The sequence below is a fragment of the Armigeres subalbatus genome, chromosome 3 (assembly GCF_024139115.2).
Source record: "Armigeres subalbatus isolate Guangzhou_Male chromosome 3, GZ_Asu_2, whole genome shotgun sequence".
NCBI lineage: Eukaryota > Metazoa > Arthropoda > Insecta > Diptera > Culicidae > Armigeres > Armigeres subalbatus.
This window is the reverse complement of record NC_085141.1, coordinates 33,857,759-33,879,156: the sequence shown is the minus strand read 5'-3', so window position 1 is coordinate 33,879,156 and position 21,398 is coordinate 33,857,759. Positions and strand designations below refer to the sequence as shown.

The 21,398-nt window shown below is 41.0% G+C and overlaps 1 long non-coding RNA gene and 1 pseudogene across 1 annotated transcript; one reads left to right on the top strand and one right to left on the bottom strand.

Annotated features, from left to right (window-relative positions):
* The window catches only part of LOC134226580 (phosphorylase b kinase gamma catalytic chain, skeletal muscle/heart isoform-like), a 95,715-nt pseudogene that overhangs the window by 36,254 nt on the left and 38,063 nt on the right, over positions 1-21,398 (top strand).
* LOC134224048 (uncharacterized) lies at positions 7,614-8,195 on the bottom strand. Its single transcript, XR_009982820.1, has 3 exons — positions 8,056-8,195; positions 7,889-7,988; positions 7,614-7,820 (listed from the first exon to the last, which is right to left on the bottom strand). It is a non-coding gene; the product is annotated as an uncharacterized LOC134224048 (long non-coding RNA).

Sequence of the window (21,398 nt, the reverse complement as noted above, 5' to 3'; positions counted from 1 at the left end):
TAAGAAAGTTTCTGTTGAGTACTTCAGAATACTCAACAAAATATTTTGTCAAATTCACACGGAACATTTTTTGGAATATCTGCGGGAGACTCTGAGAAGTTTTTACGGGAAACTCGCTGGAGCTTTCACCAGAAATTTTCCGCGTGAGATTTTTCAAAATGAGGAAAAAAATTGATTTTAGTGAAAATTGTTAGGAGTTTCCATAGGGAATTCATTCTAAATGGCGCGGGATTTTTTTCAAATTGCCATAGAAAATTCTTCGGAATTTTCACGAGGAATTTTCCAGAATTTCCACAGGGAGACTACTACCTCTTTTGAGAATTCCCTCGCAAATTCTTCAGGAATGTATTGAAAAAATACAAAATAATTAAGGATTTCAAGTTCTAGGAAGATCTTCCGAAAAAAATTCTGGATTATTTTTCAAAGAAGTTTTGTTATGGTTTTCCAAAGGAATCAAGCCGTGCCCTAGGAATTATAAGCGTAATTTTCTAATTTTTTTCTGAGGGAATTTCCAAAATGAGCCCCCGAATGAATTCCTGGAGGACGGTGTTGAACTTAATCTAGAATTAAAAAAAAAAACACCCTAATAAAGAAAAAAAAAAATCCTGGAGGAACTTCTAAAGATAATTCAAGAGGGATTTCCGAATGGTTTCTTTAAGAATTTCTCGCAGTAGAACATGAAGGGATTTCAAAAAAAAATCTAAAGGAAATTGTGAAGGAGTTTTGCTAATGAAATTTTCGACGGAATTCTATATGGATTCCGAAGGAATTCCTAGAAGAATTCTCAAAGGAATTTCTAAAGTTATTCTCAAACGAATTTAAAAAAAACCCAGATTGATCCACCTAGCGGTGATGGTGCCTTTCTCGTTTCTTTCGAGTGAGTAATTTCTACGCACTTTTGGTGAAAAAAACGTATTTTGACCATAACTTCTGAGCCCGTAGTCCGATCCGGCCAATTTTCATCAGGAAACAATGGGACCGGATTCTGCATCGAATGCAACTTCTTGCGAGCAAATCGGCTGAGGGTACATATGTGACTAAAATGAGTGAGATTTTGAAAAATGTATTTTGGCCATAACTCCATAGTCCGATTCCGCCAATTTTCAATACGAAACAATGGGACAAGATTCCGCGTCGAATGCAACTTGTTCCGAGCAAATCCGTTAAGGATAAGTGCCTGAAAAATGAGTGAGAATTTTGTACGTGTTCTTGAAAAAAATGAATTTTGACCATAACTTCGAAACCCATAGTCCGATTGGGCCAATTTTCAATACGAAACAATTGGGCAAGATTCTACGTCGAATAAATCTTGTTGTGAGTAAATCAGCTAAGAGTAAGTGCCTAAAAAGTGAGTGAGAATTTTTCTTATACATAAATATATTTTGGCCATAATTCCGAAGCCCATAGTCCGATTGGGCCAATTTTCAATACGAAACAATGGGACAAGATTCTACGTCGAATGAAACTTGTTGCGAGCAAATGATAGGTTAATGATAAGTGCCTGAAAAATGAGTGAGATTATTTTGCGCACACACATACACACACACATCACGGTGTGTTTGTCCGAAGAGGCTTATTTTCAAAAAATCAGTATCTCTAAAACACTCACTACACGAAAGTATAGGTTTTCCCCTTTCACGTAAGTGCATTTTTAAAATGTTCTATCGGAGGTCATTTTTCCATACATTTTTAGGGGGGTTAAATCGGCTATCATTTGAGATTTCTATGAAATTTGCACCAAAAATAGTGAAAAAAATAAAAATTGTTCTAGATCCCCCGATAGAACATTTTAGTTTACCCACTATATGAAAGAGGAGATCATCTACTTTCGTGTGGTGGGTGTTTCAGAGATACTGATTTTTGAAAAATAATGTTTCCCCATAGACACACCGTGACATACACACACACACGCACACACAGACATCACCTCAATTCGTCGACTGACGAGCTGAGTCGATTGGTATATAACACTATGGAGCTTCGGGGCTCATATCAAAAGTTCGTTTTTGGAACGAACATATAGCCTTTACGTATACTTTGTATACGAGAAAGGCAAAAAAAAACAAATAATTCCTCAGAAGGATTCATGTTCCAGAAGGAACATGAATTTGTATATAGATTCCCGAAGGAATTTCGAAATCAATTACTATGGGAATTTTAAACGAATTTCCGAAGGTTCAAGGAATTTGTAGAAGAAATGCTAAAAAAAAAATCTCTAGAAATGACCTAAAAATTTCTGAAGAAGTTACTAGAGTAATTTTCTAAACAAATACCGGAAATAATCTCCTTTAGGCAGGCCTTGGAAAATTCGTTCAAAAACGAACGAATGCTTCATGTTTAGCCCACAGTGAGGTTTTAATTTCGGTGCACTGATTGATGTTCGCTCGATGACGTGCTGCTTGCTTGAACAATCCGGGAAGTGCCAAGGAGAGAGCCTGCATCATATACCTCTCTTTCACAGAAATGCGAAACTCAGTATAAGTAAGCCAAGAGAGTTATATTCTCTCTCTCTGCACTAGCGGGTGTTTGATTTCACTCTCCAACCTTCCTGAGAAATTCGCGAAAAATTTCTTGTGTAAATTATATGTAAATTTCCATCAAAGTTTCAAATAATTTCTTGTGACCAATTCCATCCAATTTATACAGAAATTATATCGCAAATGAAATTATCAACGGAATTTTTGGAGGAATTCCTAGATTAATTACCGAAAAGATCCTGAAAGAATTGCGGTGGAAACTTCAAGATTTCCACTGGGAGATCCTCCAGGAGTTTATCCGAATTCTTCCAGGAGTTCCACCAGCAGCCCCTCCAAGAATTCCTCCAAGATTTCCTCCGAGAATTATTATAGTTCTATCGGCGGTTCCTAGGGGGTTCCTTTAAATTTATCCAGAGTTTCCTCCGGGAATTCATTTTAGCTTACTTTCTGGTATTCATTTAGGCTTCTTCAAGAATTTTTATGGAAATTTCTCCAAAGGCTCCTCCGAGAATTTCTCTTGAAGCTCTTGAAGCTGAAGGAATTTTTCGGGAGGTCCTCTGATGATGATGATAAATCATCTACATACCCCTACAAAGGTTAAGCCAGACGAGATTTATCTTTAAGATGAATTTTCCAAGATGTTTTTCGTGAATTCTTCTGGTAGTTCCTTCGGGGGTTTCTCTGAAAATTCTCCCGGGAGTTTCTTTACAAATTCCTCCGGGAAATACTTCGAGAATTCCTCCGAGAGTTCCTCCGGGATTTCCTCCGGCAATTCATCCGGGTGTTCCTCTGAAAATTCCTCCGGGAGTTCCACCAGTAGCTCTTCCAGGAAATCCTTCAGGCTTTTTGCAGGGAATAATTTAGGCTTTCTTCAGAAATTTTGCTGGAAATTCCTCCCGAAGTTCCTCCGATAATTTCTCTGGGAGGTCTTATAGAAATTCTTCTAGAAGCTCCTCTTGAAATTCCTCCAGGAGTTCTTACGGGAGTTCCTCCGGCAGTTCCTTCGGGAATTCCTCCGGGAGATCCACTTGCAGTTTCTACGATAATTCTTCCGGGAGTTTCTCCGGGTGTTACTCTGAGGAGGAACTATCAGAGTAATTTCCGGAGGAACTCCCGAAGGAATTTTCGGCGAAATTCCCGGAGAAATTCTCAAAGGACTTCTCGGAGGAACTGCCGGTGGAGCTTCTGGAGGAATTTCTTGAAGAACTACAGGAAGGAAGGAAGGAGGAATTCCCGGAGGAACTCTCGTAAGAACTCCCGGATGAACTCCAAGTGATCTTCCGTAAGAATTCCTGGAAGAAACCTTAGAGGACCTACCGGGGGAACTCCGGAGAAATTATCGTAGATAAATTCCTAAGGAAAGCCGAAATGAATTCCTGAAAGAAAGCCTGAATAAATTTCCGGCGGTACAACTGGTGGAACTCCCGGAGGATTTTTCAGAGGAACAGCCGCTGGAATTCCAGGAGTTGAATTTCTTGAGGATCTTCCGAAATCCCATTTCCCGTGAAATTCCTGCCAAATATCCTTCAGGAATTACCTGTGAAGTTCCTGGAGTGATTCCCGGAGGAACTCTTGGAAAAACTCCTGGAGGAGCTCCCAGGAGAACTCCCACAAACACTTCCAGAGGAATTCCAACAAGGAAGTCTTAGAATAATTATTGGAGAAGTTCCTGAAGGAATTTCCGGATAAATATCTGAAGGAATTCCAGGAAAAATACCTGGAGGAGTTAATGGAGAAATTCCCAGATGAAATCCTTAAAGTATTCTGAAGAAATTACCGGATGAATTCCCGGGAGTTTGTTCTGAAGAAATTCCTGGAAGAATACTTGGAAGATATCCTGGAGAAACTCTCACATTAATTTCCGAATGAAATTCTGGAGTAAATTCCGAGTGAAATCCGGAATGATTTCCTGGACGATTCGGCGAAAAAAATCGCGGAGAAATTCCTGAAGGAATTCCTGGAGAAGTACCTGAAGGAATTCTCGGAAAAAAAACCTGGAAGAGTTTCCGGGGGAAAACTTGAACGAATTCCTGGAGAAATTCCTAAAAAAATTTTTGGAGGAATTCTTGAAGGATATAATGAAGTAATTGCGATAAGAATTCCAGAATGAAATCCTAGAGGGGGGAAGTCCAGAAATCATTTCCAGCGAAATTCCTGAAGGAATTTATAAAAATTTCCAAAGAAGTTCATAACGGAATTTCCGAAGGAATCTCTAAAGGAATTTTCGTAGGAATATTTATCCAGAATAATACCTTATTGTGTTTTCTAAAGTTTTCGTAAATAAATTTTCGAATGAATTCCTAAAAAATCCCCAAGGATTTCGAAGAAATCCGTAACATTTTGCGAATGGATTTCCGGTACATCATAAGCACATAACGCTAGTCGCCCTGTAACCATTAAAATTATTTTGGCATTTAAAATTATTTTGCTTCAATAAGCTTAACTTGGCATATGTTGTCTATCATGTACACTACAACATGATTGGTTGCATCAACAACATCGGTTTGACACTTATAGTAGCGGTTTTTTGGCTACTATGTTTGAGCAGTTTTATGGTTTTTCATCAACTGTATTTCCGAACGAATTTCTAAAAAAAAATCCTTTAAACATCTCCGACGAATGTTCTAAAAGAACACGTTAAAGAATTTACAAAGGAATCGTCAAATGATTTTTTAAAGGAATATCCTTTCGAAGAACTGAAGAAATTCCCGAAGAAAGTCCCCAACATATTTCCGGAACAATTCTTTAAGAAGTTTACAATAGTTCCTCTAATGAAATTACATAATAAAAATCGATCGAATTTCCAAAGAAATTTTAAAAGAATATCTGAAGATAATATCTCCAAAGTATTTTACGAAGAAAAGGAATTTCTGTATAAAATTCTGGAGGAAGTTCCGACGGAATTCCTGAGGAAAATTGCTAAGCAATTCTTAGAATGCCCTCTTTGAAGGAATTTCCGATTTCATTTCCTGGAGGAATATTCGAAGAAATGCCTGAAAGATTTTTTGATTGAATGATTAAAGCAAATTCTGGATGAACTTGCAAAAGAATTCTTGAAGGCATTTTCTTAAGATTTTTTCAAAGTATTTTACGAGTCAGGGCCATAAAGCAAAACCATGCAGAAGGTGGCTGGGTTCGATTCCCGATCAGGTCTAGGGAATTTTCGAGTTGGAATTTTTTTTTGGATTTCTACGGGAAGTTCTTTTATTATCTATAAGGAATTCAAAAGTTCCATGGGAAAATATTTAAAACAAGGAAGGGTCGTCGACCAAATAACTTTCGGCAAGATGGACTTCGGTCAAATGATGTGCTCGGTCAAACTACATATTCGGCCTAACAACTTTCATCCTTGTAGGTTTCGGCCAAACTACTTTCAGCCGAACGATCCTTCTATTTCAGCGAGAAATTCTTCGGAAATTCCACTCGCAGTTTTTCTTTGTTTTGACTGAGAAACTTTCAGAATTTCAACGGTAATTTTCAAGGAAATCATTGGTATTTTTACGAAAAATATTCTCTGGAGTGATGATGTTGGGATCATTCGGGAAATTCTACGGAAATTCGATTGAATCTTCGAAATTTCCACGGAAAATTCTGCGGACTTCTTCAAATTTGAATCGGCGTGGAAAAATATAGATCAGCGGCGTGACAAATTTTAAAAAAATGTCCGCGGCGGCGGCGTGCCAAAAACTGTCGGCGGTGGCGCACACCTCTAATTACAATACCCAGAAAGATTCCTCTGTTATATTTTTTTTTTGTTTTAACCGGTATAGAATTAGTTCAAATCGCGATCAAATAAGACGAACTGTGTTTGAATTATGAATAGACGTAATAAACTATAGAGGACGATTGTCGCTGCGGTTCCCTTTATTTGTTATCGTTCCCAAACATGTTGGGTACCTATCTGTCAAAACGTACCGATTTTTCCTTCGTTGACATTTAGCGCCCTATCTACGCCAGCAAAATATGTTTCGCCAGTGACGACAGCGACAATATTCCTCTATAGTTTATTACCTCTATTGAATTATGACGTTCACCAACTTGGGAAACATGGTTTCCAGATAACCGCAGTAGGGACACGGCAGGTATTTCCGTCCTTCGTCGTAGGGGCTAAAACCAACGAAAGAACGTACATTTGCTAGAACTCCACTGTAGTAGAACGTTTCTCCTGAGCTTACGATTTGGTACGTATGAGTTTTACAAAAAAGCGTCTTTTTTATTGGTTTTCGAGACTATGACGAACAGACGAAAATACCTGCCGTGTCCCTACTAATAGGAACTAAAAAGATCGCTCGTTTCATCGATAACGGTCAAACTATACAGTAGACACTTGAAAATATCGACTTTTTGGAACTTATAGTGTACTAAACCCTTAAAAAGACCAAAACGATATTAACCTGCCAAGTAATCAACATCAAAACATGTTATCGATTTGATCCTAAGTTTTGTTCGGGATGTTTGTTCTAGAAGGTTGTGTTTTGAACGCAAATTATTATGTGCTGATTGTTCAACAATTGGTGGTAATTAATATTCTATTATTATACATTTTCTAACATATCAGTGCAAATTAGTCATCATTCGGAACGCAGCCAAATCATCAGAGAAACCTTTTTTTTTACTATGTCAGACTGCGTTCGTACTTCACCAATTCCCAGTAATTATTTACTGGGAGTGGTTCTAATTATTGATTCAAATCAAAATTAAATATTTGCAGTTTTGACTTTCATTTACATTAAATTGCATTCTCCAACTATTCCCGCCTAAATATAAACCATGCATGGACGTTATCCTATATTCTTCATAACCATTTGTAATGATGTCTGAAAATTTCCATAAACCGTCCTACATAACAATAAGCTCACTTTATTATGAATGGTTTTGACAGTATATGAAACGGTTATTGGCCAATCAACAATATGGCGAATGGGTTGTTAAGTTAGGTTACCATAAAAAAATGGCAATTTTCGCGAACAAAATCTTCGTCTCATTCTATATCATAAGGTTGAGATTCAATCCATATTTTTCAACTAGAACCTTTTGACTTATAAGTTAAACATAATTGGAGGATATGCGAGGCTCAGCATAATGCGCTTCTTTTCATTACATCAAATAATATGAAATAGTTAAAAATAAATGAATTGAACAGAGTTTTAGTGCAGTAAATGCATTTATTATTAATAATTATAATTAACATACATTTTATATATACATTTATAACACAAACATAGTTGGCGTTTATAAGCTTCAGTGCCTAATTTGTAGCTTGGTTTGTACTGGAGAATAGAGAACTTTGGAGAACAGGACTTGCGGAAGAAACATAACCATCGGTTGTTGCTGCATGTTAACCTGGGAAAGAACGCATTGAATTAAGTTTAACACTTTTTTCGAACAGAAAACATTATGTGTTTGCTTACCTCGTATTGAAACAAAAGAACATGTAGAACACTGTGTAAAGGCACATCTCTTGGCACCGGTCTCTTGACCCGTTCGAATTGTGAGCGATACATTTTTCATCTGAAAACAACAGAAACATTAAATAAGAACAACATACATTTATTTTTATTTTATTTATGTCAATTACCTTTAAATGGAAGAGAAATATTCACTCGCAATCGATGTTTTGCGCACTTTCAATTTTTTTCTTTGTTGATCTGACAGAAGAAAGCGAACTTTCTGCTAGATTTGCCTGCACAAATACTACCGAACTACAACTGTAACTGTTAATGTAGCTTCAATATTGAACTATAGCCATATGTATGCGTATGCGTGACATCACGAAAATACCGCTTTTGCTCAATATGATATGGGAACATGTGTGGATCATAAGACAAAACATTAACACTGAGAGATATTTTCCAATTATATTCTATTATAATTTTAAAATGAAAAACGTTCAAATACGGAACGTATAAAAATGTTCTATAACTAAATGTTATACATTAACTGCATATGGTAAGCTTAGCGTACATTTATGGAAAGTACACGTCAGAGAGACATTTATAATTTCAGTGTAAACTAATCATAAGACAAAAATTGACAATGTATGTTATGAAAACTCATATGTGAATATGTACGTTATGTGGAAGATATTGATTTGAAAAATGTATTGGAGGTAACCACTTTCCCTTCGATGGGACTAGAACCCATGACCCTACAGTACGCTAGACTGGTGCTTTAACCAACTAAGCTCCGAAGGACCTCCGTCGGCCTTCGCAACCTAGCGGCTACTGAACGAGCTCGAGATTCCCAAATTGGACGCATAGTCAAATCACTCGCAATCCATTTATCAAGCCAATACTTCCACATGTGTATTGTACACGTCCACATTAGAGGAGCGTGAGTATTTAGAATGTCTGGCGGCTATACACATTCTTCATCAGCAACGGTACTGATCAAGTGAGGTTGTGTAAGCTATTTGCCAGTCGGTCGTCAAGCTCAGACCCGACCGCATTGCGTGAAGCAGAGCACGCAACTCAAGTTCAGTTCAATCAAAAGGTAAGTGCCTATTTCCGGAGATTAAAACCACCCGACTTGGACGTTAATTTTACAATGTTATGAAAACTCATATGTGAATATGTACGTTATGTGGAAGATATTGATTTGAAAAATGTATTGGAGGTAACCACTTTCCCTTCGATGGGACTCGAACCCATGACCCTACAGTACGCTAGACTGGTGCTTTAACCAACTAAGCTCCGAAGGACCTCCGTCGGCCTTCGCAACCTAGCGGCTACTGAACGAGCTCGAGATTTAAATTGGACGCATAGTCAAATCACTCGCAATCCATTTATCAAGCCAATACTTCCACATGTGTGATTGTACACGTCCACATTAGAGGAGCGTGAGTATTTAGAATGTCTGGCGGCTATACATTCTTCATCAACAGCAGTACTGATCAAGTGAGGTTGTGTAAGCTATTTGCCAGTCGGTCGTCAAGCTCAGACCCGACCGCATTGCGTAAAACCAGAAGCACGCAACTCAAGTTCAGTTTAATCAAAGGTAATTGCCTATTTCCGGAGATTAAACCACCCGACTTGGACGTTAATTTACAATGTTATGAAAACTCATATGCTGAATATAGCACGTTATGTGGAAGATATTGATTTGAAAAAATGTATTGGGTAACCACTTTCCCTTCGATGGGACTCGAACCCATGACCCTACAGTACGCTAGACTGGTGCTTTAACCAACTAAGCTCCGAAGGACCTCCGTCGGCCTTCGCAGCCTAGCGACCAGTCTGGCGTACTGGGGTCAGGTTCGGAAATAGGCAATTACCTTTGATTGAACTGACAATGTATGTTAAGTTAAATGTGATGTTGCAACAATACAGTAGAAAGTTTTTTACTATGCGGGTTTGTATAACAGAAATTTACACGTTTTGCTTAAAATATGTACTTATGTAATACCAAATTGCATTTAGCTACAAACGCTGCATTACCTTATTGTTGTATTATGCATTTTATTCAATTTTTTTCATGAAATAACTTACGCTATATATGTGGACAAAGAATCAGAAGTAATACATTTTGGCTGTTAGAATGGCATTAAGTAGATTGACATCGACAAAGCCTACTTGAGTTTATTCACTATTATTACTGCGAAATTATCTACTATTTCATTGTGATTTTATCAAGATTATAGTTTCTCAACTCAAGATTGTCGGCGTACCACCAAATTAGAATTATCTTCCTCTAGTTTTATCTGTCAAACATTGTTGCGTTGTTTAGCGCATCTTTATGTGAACTTAGTGCACTACTTCCGAAGTTAGGTAAATTTTCTTTTAATTATTCACATCCTTTTGTATAAAAAGAATCGTAATGCATAGGTATGTGCTACGTTCTCAAAATCTTTTGTGTTGAGTTATTATGGTATTAATGCTAAACATGGTTTTCAAACAAAATATCTTCGTTCTTATTCTCTTTTCCACAGAGGACCCGAAAGATCTGATCCGCAAGTGTCTGGTGGTGGACCCCAGCAAGCGTATCACCGTGATAGGGCCTTGAAGCACCCGTTCTTCAACACAGTAGTAAGTAGCGCCACAGATCTCACTGAGCTTCTCGTCTGGTTTCCCCATATTTTCGATGGCAGACGCCTTCCTCGTCGTTTGGCCAATGATCATGATAGCAGCCGCCATCGACTATTCCGCATAATACACACTCTGTACTTATTTGTTGTTTCTCAGCTAAACCTCACCACCACAATACGCACCCACTGCTCACGGCTGCAATATCCTGGAATTGTTCCTGTGCAGCTTCTCTAATCTTCTCCCACCATCGATGTGTACAGAGCAGCGTCTGCATCCGCTGAATCCACCTGTTTCTAGCATTGCCATCTTCTCTCGATTTACTCGCTGTACATAATCAATTGGTTTGTGTTGTCCCTACTTCTAGAATTTCTTATTTCAGCCAATTGTATCTATTTTCACGATCTACATTTACCATCTATCAGAAGATTAGGTTTCAGTTGATCGGATCATTTTCTTTTTTCTGTTACAGTCGGTGAAAAAAGATTCTAAAACTGTTTGATTTTATTGTATATCTAAAAGAGAATTTTCGTAAGCAATGACGTATTTCTAAGTTGCGTGGTATGACCTACTTCTCGTTTCATGAGTTTGAGTATTAAAATATTTGTTTTTTTTTTCTAAAACTGTGATAAATTGAGAACAAAATGTGTTTTAAAAATTTTAAATATTTAATTTACATTTTAATTTAATACATTTTCAGTTTGGTTAGTCTTCATTTTAGTACCTGCAAGTGTTATTGTTCATTTTTATTTTGAGGTAGAATACTTCTTTTTTTAATAGGAAAAAGATCATAACAAACAGCAAATTTTAATGTCATGTCATGGCATAAATTTGATTAAGAAATCATTTTCACCGACTGTAATCGTCTCCTCCAAATCATCCAGCCGGTTCTATTTTCGTTTATGGCCTATCTTATCTCTGTGCGACGGACTTCCTAATGTTTCAAAAATCGGCATTTGTTTTGGAAATTATCAACACCCATAATTTTATTTCCTAGTATAGAACAGTAGAAAAGACAAAAGCACCTATTTGCAATGTGGAATGGGCACGGCGCGCAAACAAATAAGATGAGATGACCGATTCGGTGCGACAACGGTTGGAAGCATCGTCACATGAATCGCACTGGTCGTCATCAACGACACAGAATTCAGCTGCTAGATTTTTCACTAAAATATTGAAAAAAAAAATATTGCAATGTCATCCCAGTGAAACGGTCAACAAATTTGCGCGATAGAAGAATGTGATTGAATTGGATTTGTGTGGGTGGCCCGGTAGAGGACAAACAGGGCCTGACCGGACAACGCTGTTTTCTATTGGGGCTCTTGTGACACAGTCGGCCGAGGATGACTGGGAGCCGCCGATAAAGTTATTTTGTTTCCTAGGCTGGGTAGAATCCGGATAGGAGCGGTTTGTTTTTCGCGTGAGTTGCGCTAATTATAGCGAGCGCATCAACGACGACGACGACAACGACGCTCTTGATGAGTGACAGTGGACAAACGTGAGATTGCCCGGTCCAAGTGTTTTGGATAAAGTCTTGCGTGGGGCTTTATGAATGGATTATTGACTACAATTTAGTGCATGCATTTAAGTCATATTTTTTGGATGTTTGCTGAATATTTTTATCCTGTCTGATCGTGTTGCTTTCGATGAATCGTTTGCTTATGGTTTACGTGGTTTTTCCACCACATTTTGCAGTTTCTTAAAATATTTTAGTTTTTTTTCATTTGTATATTATAATATACAAAAGTAAATTAACAAGTTGATGCTTGGATATTGCTATGAATAAGCGAAAAGTGGTCTCAAAGTGACTAATTGCTTTTTGGAACAGTCTGTTCACGCTATTAAGATTGCGTAATGTCAATATTTAGATAATGTTTCGCTTATCTTAGAATTTAATCCGAATGTTACTAAGCTTATGAATTTTCCGAAAATTATTATGATTGGATTGATGATGGGCCACACCTACATTTTATGTACGGCCAGACATTTTTTTGTGAAAGAAATTGAGATTTGTAGGTTAGACGAAGGAGATTTACGTTAGGTATATTTAGGAATTTGTGTTCGGAATTTTAGTTGATTGCTGTCCAAAATTGAGAAGAAAGCATTCAATGGTTTTTCAGGATTCTTTGTCATTTCACTCATCCTCCCTTTACGTCGCTTATTGGGGGGACATAAACAGATTTGTTGCTTGGGTTATGAAGCAAATTGTTAAATTTTAGTCCAGGGTCAGATTTTCCTATGTGTCACGTGTAAGGCTATACAAAACTAGTGACTTTAAGTGCCATTTTTGGGAAATAAAGGATCACTAGTTCCGTTAAGTTCGGCCAGAGACTTCTTCTTCAGGGCAGGTAGTTTTTAACTAGGATGTTTTTCCCAAAGCTCGAGCTTTACTGCAAATTTTACCCCGACTAAAACCAAGTGGAACCATTCAAAATCTTATATCTAAAAAAACCTATTTAATTCAGAGGAAAAATAATAAACCGTATAATCAATACTACGATTTCCAAACACTTTGATAAAACCCCGCTTAATCAAGTAATCGGCGAATGTCCTTAACATATTTAGGTATTGAGTAATCAAGCGCAGGTTTAGACTTCTCTTCTTTAATACTTAATCTTATCAGTTGAATGGCCGTTTTCGGAAATTATGTACCCTAAGTATTTTATTTTCCATGGACAAAAGTTTGACTTTTGAATGTTTATGGTCCAGATCGCATCTTGATAGTGTTGCGCTACAATTTTTAGTTCATATGAGTTTCAAAGTTTTAAGTAGCAATAATCGTGTCGTCTAGATAGACGTTCCTCAAACGGTGTTCATTCTCTTGTCTGATTTCCGATACCAATAATCCACGTAACCCAGAATCAATTCGTATTACAACTCACATTGTTCCAAATGCGAAAGATTTATTCAACAGAGGTTCTCAGTAAACTCGGCTATTTTGACCAACAGAATTACCCTCACGCTTCACTCTCAGATAAGAAGAATAATGCAATTTAAATTGAATTCAATAATTTCTATAAATTGAAAAATAATTAACTCTTATCCATTCTCACGGCCTCACGTAGGGCGCTAAATGAGGTACGTCTATTTAGATGACACGATTATTACCACTGAAGACTTTGAAAGTCATTTATATTACCTAAAAATTCTAGCATAACGCTTTCAAGATGCGAGCTTGACCATAAACAATCAAAAGTCAAACTTTTGTCAGCAGAAAATAAAATAGGGGAACTGTTTCGTTTTCCATCTCACTGAACATATATTCAACTCATCGCGGAACAAAGAAATACGGCACCAATTTCGTCTCTTCTTTTTGCTAACATGCATGCTCACTGTTTAAAAAAAAAACAAAAACACAAAAATAAGAAACAAACCAAATAACTTTCCATTGCTTTGTTTTTTTTGTGGGATGAATATCGGAGCTGTGAGACGATGTCCAGGAGCAGTAACCCTACTTAGGGTATATTATTACCGAAGACGGCCTTTCAGTTGATGCACAGAAGGTTAAACCTGTGCTTGATTAGGGAAACTGGGGGTAAGACGCCCACGTAAAGGAAAATGCCGATTTTATCAATGAAAACCAGCATTACAGAATTTTATTTTAGCCCAAACCGAAGATCAGCATATTTGCTACTGACTACTGATGACAGTTATCAAAATCAACATTTTATTGTATAGAAGCCGAAAGAGAACACGAGTAAGCACCATGACTCATAGACTTCATGACTCATGACTTCTTTTAAACGGCTTTTTTTAATAGGCTCAGAAGCCTCCTTTTAAAAGCCTCGGTAAACTCCTTTCAAAAGACACGGAAGCCTCATTTCAAGTGTTTCAGAAGCCTTCTTTCAACAGGCTTGAACACCCCTTTCAAAAGGATCGTAAGCCCTCTTTCAAGAGGCTTGGAACCCTCCTTTAAAGAGCCTTGATCTTCTTTCAAAAGGTTCGGAAGCCTCTTTCAAAATGCACGGAAGTCTTCTCTCTTGAAAAACAGTCTTCCGAGCCTCTTGAAAGGAGGCTTCCGAGTCTCTTGAAAGGGCTTTTGAATTTCTTGAGAGAAGACTTCCGAGCTTTTTGAAAGGTGGCTTCCGAGTCTCTTAAAATGAGGCCAAAGTCCCATCCAAATGTCTGAGAGGCCTCATTTTATAAGACTCGGAAGCCACCTTTCAAAAAGCTCGGAAGTCTTCTTTCAAGAAACTCGAAAGTCCCTTTCAAGAGGTTCAAAAGCCTCCTTTCAAGAGACACGGAAGCCTCCTTTCAAGAGACATGGAAGCCTCCTTTCAAGAGACATGGAAGCCTCCTTTCAATAGACTCGGAAACCTCCTTTCAAACTTTCAAGAGGCTCAGCCTCCCTTTCAAGAGGCTCAGAGCCTCCTTCAAGAAACAAGCCTCCTTTCAAGAGGCTCAGGCCTCCTTTCAAGAGGCTCAGGAAGCCTCCTTTCAAGAGGCTCAGGAGCCTCCTTTCAAGAGGCTCAGAAGCCTCCCTTTCAAGAGGCTCAGAAGCCTCCTTTCAAGAAGGCTCGGAAGGCCTCCTTTCAAGAGGCTCAGAGCCTCCTTTCAAAGAGGCTCAGAAGCCTCCTTTCAAGAGGCTCAGAGCCTCCTTTCAAGAGGCTCAGAGCCTCCCTTTCAAGAGGCTCAGAAGCCTCCTTTCAAGAGGCTCAGAGCCTCCTTTCAAGAGGCTCAGAAGCCTCCTTTCAAGAGGCTCCCAAGCTCAAGCCTCCTTTCAAGAAACTCAGAGCCTCCTTTCAAGCTCCAGAAGCCTCCTTTCAAGAGGCTCAGGCCTCCTTTCAAGAAGCTCAGAAGCCTCCTTTCAAGAGGCTCAAGCCTCCTTTCAAGAGGCTCAAGCCTCCTTTCAAGAGGCTCAGGAAGCCTCCTTTCAGAGAGGCTCAAGCCTCCCTTTCAAGAGGATTCAGGAAGCCTCATTTCAAGAGGCTCCATAGCCTCCTTTCAAGAGGCTCAGAATAGCCTCCCTTTCAAGAGCTCAGAATAGCCTCCCTTTCAAGAGGCTCCGGAATAGCCTCACTTTCAAGAGGCAACCTCCCTTTCCAGAAAGCTCAGAATAGCCTCCTTTCAAGAGGAGAGCTCAGAATAGCCTCCTTTCAAGAGGCTCGGAAGCCTCCTTTCAAGAGGTTCGGATCTCAAAGCCTTGTAGGAAGCTTGATGTATAAACATAATTTGAATTGGAAAGTTTCACGAAAAAACAAAAAATTCAAACAAATATTTGGATAGAACTATGTGAATAATAGCGAGTCACATATCCCGTTAGTTTTCAGGAGCGTTTATCATATACATATATTAGTTACGCTTATTTTCATTATGGCGATAATAATAGGGTGTACCTCAATGAACGGAAAAGATCGAAGGGGTACCTCCCAAGATAAAGGTTGAGAACCGCTGGTTTAGAACATTCGCCGATTCCTTGGTTTAGCGGAGTTTCATCAAAGTGTTTGTAAATCATAGTATTGGTAAATCGATATATTAGTTTTCGTCTTAATTAAGTTAGTTTTATAGATATAAGATTTTGATTCTCTTCGTTTGGTCGGGGTGGAATTTGCTGAAATTCGATTGGTCGGGATAATTATTTCCGGTTGAATTTTTTCAAATTAATCGAGTATCAAAATGCACTTAAAATACAGCAACATACGATACAACATTTTCTTAAATATGGTTTCAAAATAACCGAGCAGTGATAACAAGAAAACATAAACAATTAACATTTACGTACCTGACCCCAATTTCTCCGGAAAACTAAACTTTAAAATGCATAGAATTTGCTTTTTGTTTTCTGCATCGATCCACTAATTCCCATAGTGTTATGAACATCGGTCATCATTTTGAAAAAGAACATTGCTCCGGAGATGTTTATAGGAGTACTGGGGTAACCTCCCGTCCCGGAAATATGGTCACTTCCTGGTCGAGCCGGAAACACGTCTTTTGGACGTTTCAAACTTCATAATTTTGCAAATCAAGCTCATAGAAATGTGTTCCGAGAGTATTTAGTCCATCTGGTCACATTCCGGAACACCCTGGAATCCTCGTGCCTCCCCCCTCAAAGCGGCTTGAAAGCCTTCTTTTAAACGGCTTTTTAAGAGGCTCAGAAGTCTCCTTTTAAGAGTCTCGGTAAACTCCTTTCAAAAGACACGGAAGTCTCTTTCAAGAGACTTGGAACCCTCATTTTAAGAGGCTTGATCTTCTTTCAAAAGGTTCGGAAGCCGCTTTCAAAATGGACGGAAGCCTTCTCTCTTGAAAGGAGGCTTCCGAGCCTCTTGAAAGGAGGCTTCTGAACGTTTTGAAAGGGACTTCGAGTTTCTTGAAAGAGGACTGCCGAGCTTTTTGAAAGGTGGCTCCCGAGTCTCTTAAAATGAGTCCAAAGTCCCATCCAAATGTCTCAGAGGCATAATTTTAAGAGACTCAGAAGCCACCTTTCAAAAACGTCGGAAGCCTCCTTTCAAGAGGCTCGGAAGCCTCCTTTCAAGAGACTCAGAAGCCACCTTTTAAAAACGTCGGAAGCCTCCTTTCAAGAGGCTCGGAAGCCTCCTTTCAAGAGGCTCGGAAGCCTCCTTTCAAGAGGCTCGGAAGCCTCCTTTCAAGAGGCTCGGAAGCCTCCTTTCAAGAGGCTCGGAAGCCTCCTTTCAAGAGGCTCGGAAGCCTCCTTTCAAGAGGCTCAGGAAGCCTCCTTTCAAGAGGCTCAGAAGCCTCCTTTCAAGAGGCTCAGAGCCTCCTTTCAAGAGGCTCAGAGCCTCCTTTCAAAGAGGCTCGGAAGCCTCCTTTCAAGAGGCTCAGAAGCCTCCTTTCAAGAGGCTCGGAAGCCTCCTTTCAAGAAAGGCTCAGAGCCTCCCTTTCAAGAGGCTCAGAAGCCTCCTTTCAAGAAGGCTCAGGCCTCCTTTCAAGAGGCTCAGTAGCCTCCTTTCAAGAGCTCAGAAGCCTCCTTTCCAAAGAAGCTCAGGAAGCCTCCTTTCAAGAGGCTCAGGAAGCCTCCTTTCAAGAGGCTCAGAAGCCTCCTTTCAAGAAGGCTCAGAGCCTCCTTTCAAGAGAAGCAGGCCTCCTTTCAAGAGCTCAAGCCTCCTTTCAAGAGGCTCAAGCCTCCTTTCAAGAAGCTCAGGCCTCCTTTCAAGAGGCTCAGGCCAAGCCTCCTTTCAAGAGGCTCAGAAGCCTCCTTTCAAGAGAGCTCAGGCCTCCTTTCAAGAGGCTCAGAAGCCTCCTTTCAAGAGGCTCCAGGCCTCCTTTCAAGAGAGCTCAGAAGCCTCCTTTCAAGAGCTCAGAGCCTCCTTTCAAGGCTCAGGCCTCCTTTCAAGAGGCTCAGAGCCTCCTTTCAAGAGCTCCAGAAGCCTCCTTTCAAGAGGCTCAGAAGCCTCCTTTCAAGAAGGCTCAGAAGCCTCCTTTCAAGAGGCTCAGAGCCTCCTTTCAAGAGGCTCAGAGCCTCCTTTCAGAAACTCAAGCCTCCTTTCAAGAGGCTCAGAAGCCTCCTTTCAAGAGGCTCAGAGCCTCCCTTTCAAGAGCTCAGGAAGCCTCCTTTCAAGAGGCTCAGAGCCTCCTTTCAAGAGGCTCAGAGCCTCCTTTCAAGAGGCTCAGAAGCCTCCTTTCAAGAGGCTCGGAAGCCTCCTTTCAAGAGGCTCAGAAGCCTCCTTTCAAGAGCTCAGAGCCTCCTTTCAAGAGGCTCAGAAGCCTCCTTTCAAGAGGCTCAGGCCTCCTTTCAAGAGGCTCAGAAGCCTCCTTTCAAGAGGCTCAGGCCTCCTTTCAAGAGGCTCAGAGCCTCCTTTCAAGAGGCTCAGAAGCCTCCTTTCAAGAGGCTCAGAGCCTCCTTTCAAGAGGCTCAGAGCCTCCTTTCAAAAGAGAAGGCCTCAAGAAGAAGCCTCCTTTCAAAAGGCTCAGAAGCCTCCTTTCAAGAGGCTCAGGCCTCCTTTCAAGAGGCTCAGGAAGCCTCCTTTCAAGAGGCTCAGAAGCCTCCTTTCAAGAAGGCTCAGAAGCCTCCTTTCAAGAGGCTCAGAGCCTCCCTTTCAAGAGGCTCAGAAGCCTCCTTTCAAGCTCAGGAAGCCTCCTTTCAAGAGAGCTCAAGCCTCCTTTCAAGAAACTCAGGCCTCCTTTCAAGAGGCTCAGAAGCCTCCTTTCAAGAAGCTCAGAGCCTCCTTTCAAGAGGCTCAGAGCCTCCTTTCAAGAGGCTCAAAGCCTCCTTTCAAGAGGCTCAGGAAGCCTCCTTTCAGAAGAGCTCAGAAGCCTCCTTTCAAGAGGCTCAGGCCTCCTTTCAAGAGGCTCAGAGCCTCCTTTCAAGAGCTCAGAGCCTCCTTTCCAAGGCTCAGGCCTCCCTTTCAAGAGGCTCAGAAGCCTCCTTTCAAGAGGCTCAGGCCTCCTTTCAAGAGGCTCAAAGCCTCCTTTCAAGAGGCTCAGAGCCTCCTTTCAAGAGGCTCAGAAGCCTCCTTTCCAAGCCAGGCCTCCGGAAGCCTCCTTTCAAGAGCTCCAGAGCCTCCTTTCAAGAGGCTCAGGAAGCCTCCTTTCAGAGGCTCAGAGCCTCCTTTCAAGAGGCTCAGAGCCTCCTTTCAAGAGGCTCAGAGCCTCCTTTCAAGAGGCTCAGAGCCTCCTTTCAGAGAGCTCAGAGCCTCCCTTTCCAAGAGGCTCAGAAGCCTCCTTTCAAGGCTCAGGCCTCCTTTCAGAGGCTCAGGCCTCCTTTCAAGAGGCTCAGGCCTCCTTTCAAGAGGCTCAGAAGCCTCCTTTCAAGAGCTCAGAAGCCTCCTTTCAAGAGGCTCAGGCCTCCTTTCAAGAGGCTCAGGCCTCCTTTCAAGAGGCTCAGAAGCCTCCTTTCAAGAGGCTCAGAAGCCTCCTTTCAGAGAGCTCAGAGCCTCCTTTCAAGAGGCTCCAGAGCCTCCTTTCCAAGAAGGCTCAGAAGCCTCCTTTCAAGAGGCTCAGAGCCTCCTTTCAAGAGGCTCAGAGCCTCCTTTCAAGAGGCTCAGAAGCCTCCTTTCAAGAGGCTCAGAGCCTCCTTTCAAGAGGCTCAGGAAGCCTCCTTTCAAGAGGCTCAGAGCCTCCTTTCAAGAGGCTCAGAGCCTCCTTTCAAGAGGCTCAGAGCCTCCTTTCAAGAGGCCTCAGAGCCTCCTTTCAAGAGGCTCAGAGCCTCCTTTCAAGAGGCTCAGAGCCTCCTTTCAAGAGGCTCAGGAAGCCTCCTTTCAAGAGGCTCAGAAGCCTCCTTTCAAGAGGCTCAGAGCCTCCTTTCAAGAGGCTGGGGAAGCCTCCTTTCAAGAGGCTCAGGCCTCCTTTCAAGAGGCTCAGGAAGCCTCCTTTCAAGAGGCTCAAAGCCTCCTTTCAAGAGGCTCAGAGCCTCCTTTCAAGAGGCTCAGAGCCTCCTTTCAAGAGCTCAGAAGCCTCCTTTCAAGAGGCTCAGAAGCCTCCTTTCAAGAGCTCAAGGCCTCCTTTCAGAGCTCAGAGCCTCCTTTCAAGAGGCTCAGGCCTCCTCAAGGGCTCAGAAGCCTCCTTTCAAGAGGCTCAAGAGCCTCCTTTCAAGAGGCTCAGAAGCCTCCTTTCAAGAAAGCTCAGAAGCCTCCTTTCAAGAGGCTCAAAGCCTCCTTTCAAGAGGCTCAGGCCTCCTCCTTCAGGCTCAGAGCTCCAGGCAGGCTCCCAGAAGCCTCCTTTCAAGAGACTCGGAAGCCTCCTTTCAAGAGGCTCCGAATAGCCTCCTTTCAAGAGGCTCGCAAGCCTCCTTTCAAGAGGCTCCGAATAGCCTCCTTTCAAAAGGCTCGGAATAGCCTACTTTCTAGAGGCTCGGAATAGCCTCCTATCAAGAGGCTCGGAATAGCCCAGGGTGGTATATATCGGGTGGCCCAAACGGCCGAGTTTTGCGAGTATTGGTGAGTGTTTTGCCGTTGCAACGGAAAAAAATCATCGGAAATTTGCCATAAAGAAATCGAATCAGCTGTTGTTTACTTTTTTGAAGTAACAAATTTGAGCAAAATGTTGAAAATTTTCAATGAAGGGATGTGTTGTCAGCATAAATACGACGGAATCTTAGTACTGCATGAGAAAATTCTTGTGCAATACTTCAATTTCGACGGTCATTTTTTCTTTGTTTTGGTTAGTTGCCATAAGGAAACCGAATCGTGAACATTTTGCCATAAGAAAACCGAAAAGTTCACTGGGTGAGTACAAAATTCACCAAGCTCGGATTACCAACACAACTACACATCTTCCCACCCGTAATGTAGAGCCCTGGGAATAGCCTCCTTTCAAGAGGCTCGGAATAGCCTCCTTTCAAGAGGCTCGGAATAGCCTCCTTTCAAGAGGCTCGGAATAGCCTCCTTTCAAGAGGCTCGGAATAGCCTCCTTTCAAGAGGCTCGGAATAGCCTCCTTTCAAGAGGCTCGGAATAGCCTCCTTTCAAGAGGCTCGGAATAGCCTCCTTTCAAGAGGCTCGGAATAGCCTCCTTTCAAGAGGCTCGGAATAGCCTCCTTTCAAGAGGCTCGGAATAGCCTCCTTTCAAGAGGTTCGGATCTCAAAGTCTTGTAGGAAGCTTGATGTATAAACATGGTTTGAATTGGAAGGTTTTAGAATTTTAAACAAATGTTTGGATAGAACTAGGGGTAATGACGGCTTTGGCAGGTTTTGTTCTATTATTGGCAGGGGGGTTTTTTATGACTGATTATGCTCAAATTTGGCCCAAACATTCTTTGCATATCAAAGAATATTGTGGCCAAATTTCATAAAATTCGGTCCACAAAACCCCCCCTGCCAATAATAGAACAAAACCTGCCAAAGCCGTCTGTTCCCCTATGTGAATAATAGCGAGTCACATATCTCGTTAGTTTTCAAGAGCGTTTATCATATATATTAGTTACGCTTATTTTCATTATGGCGATAATAATAGGGGGTACCTCAATGAACGGAAAAGATCGAAGGGGTACCTCCCAAGATAAAGGTT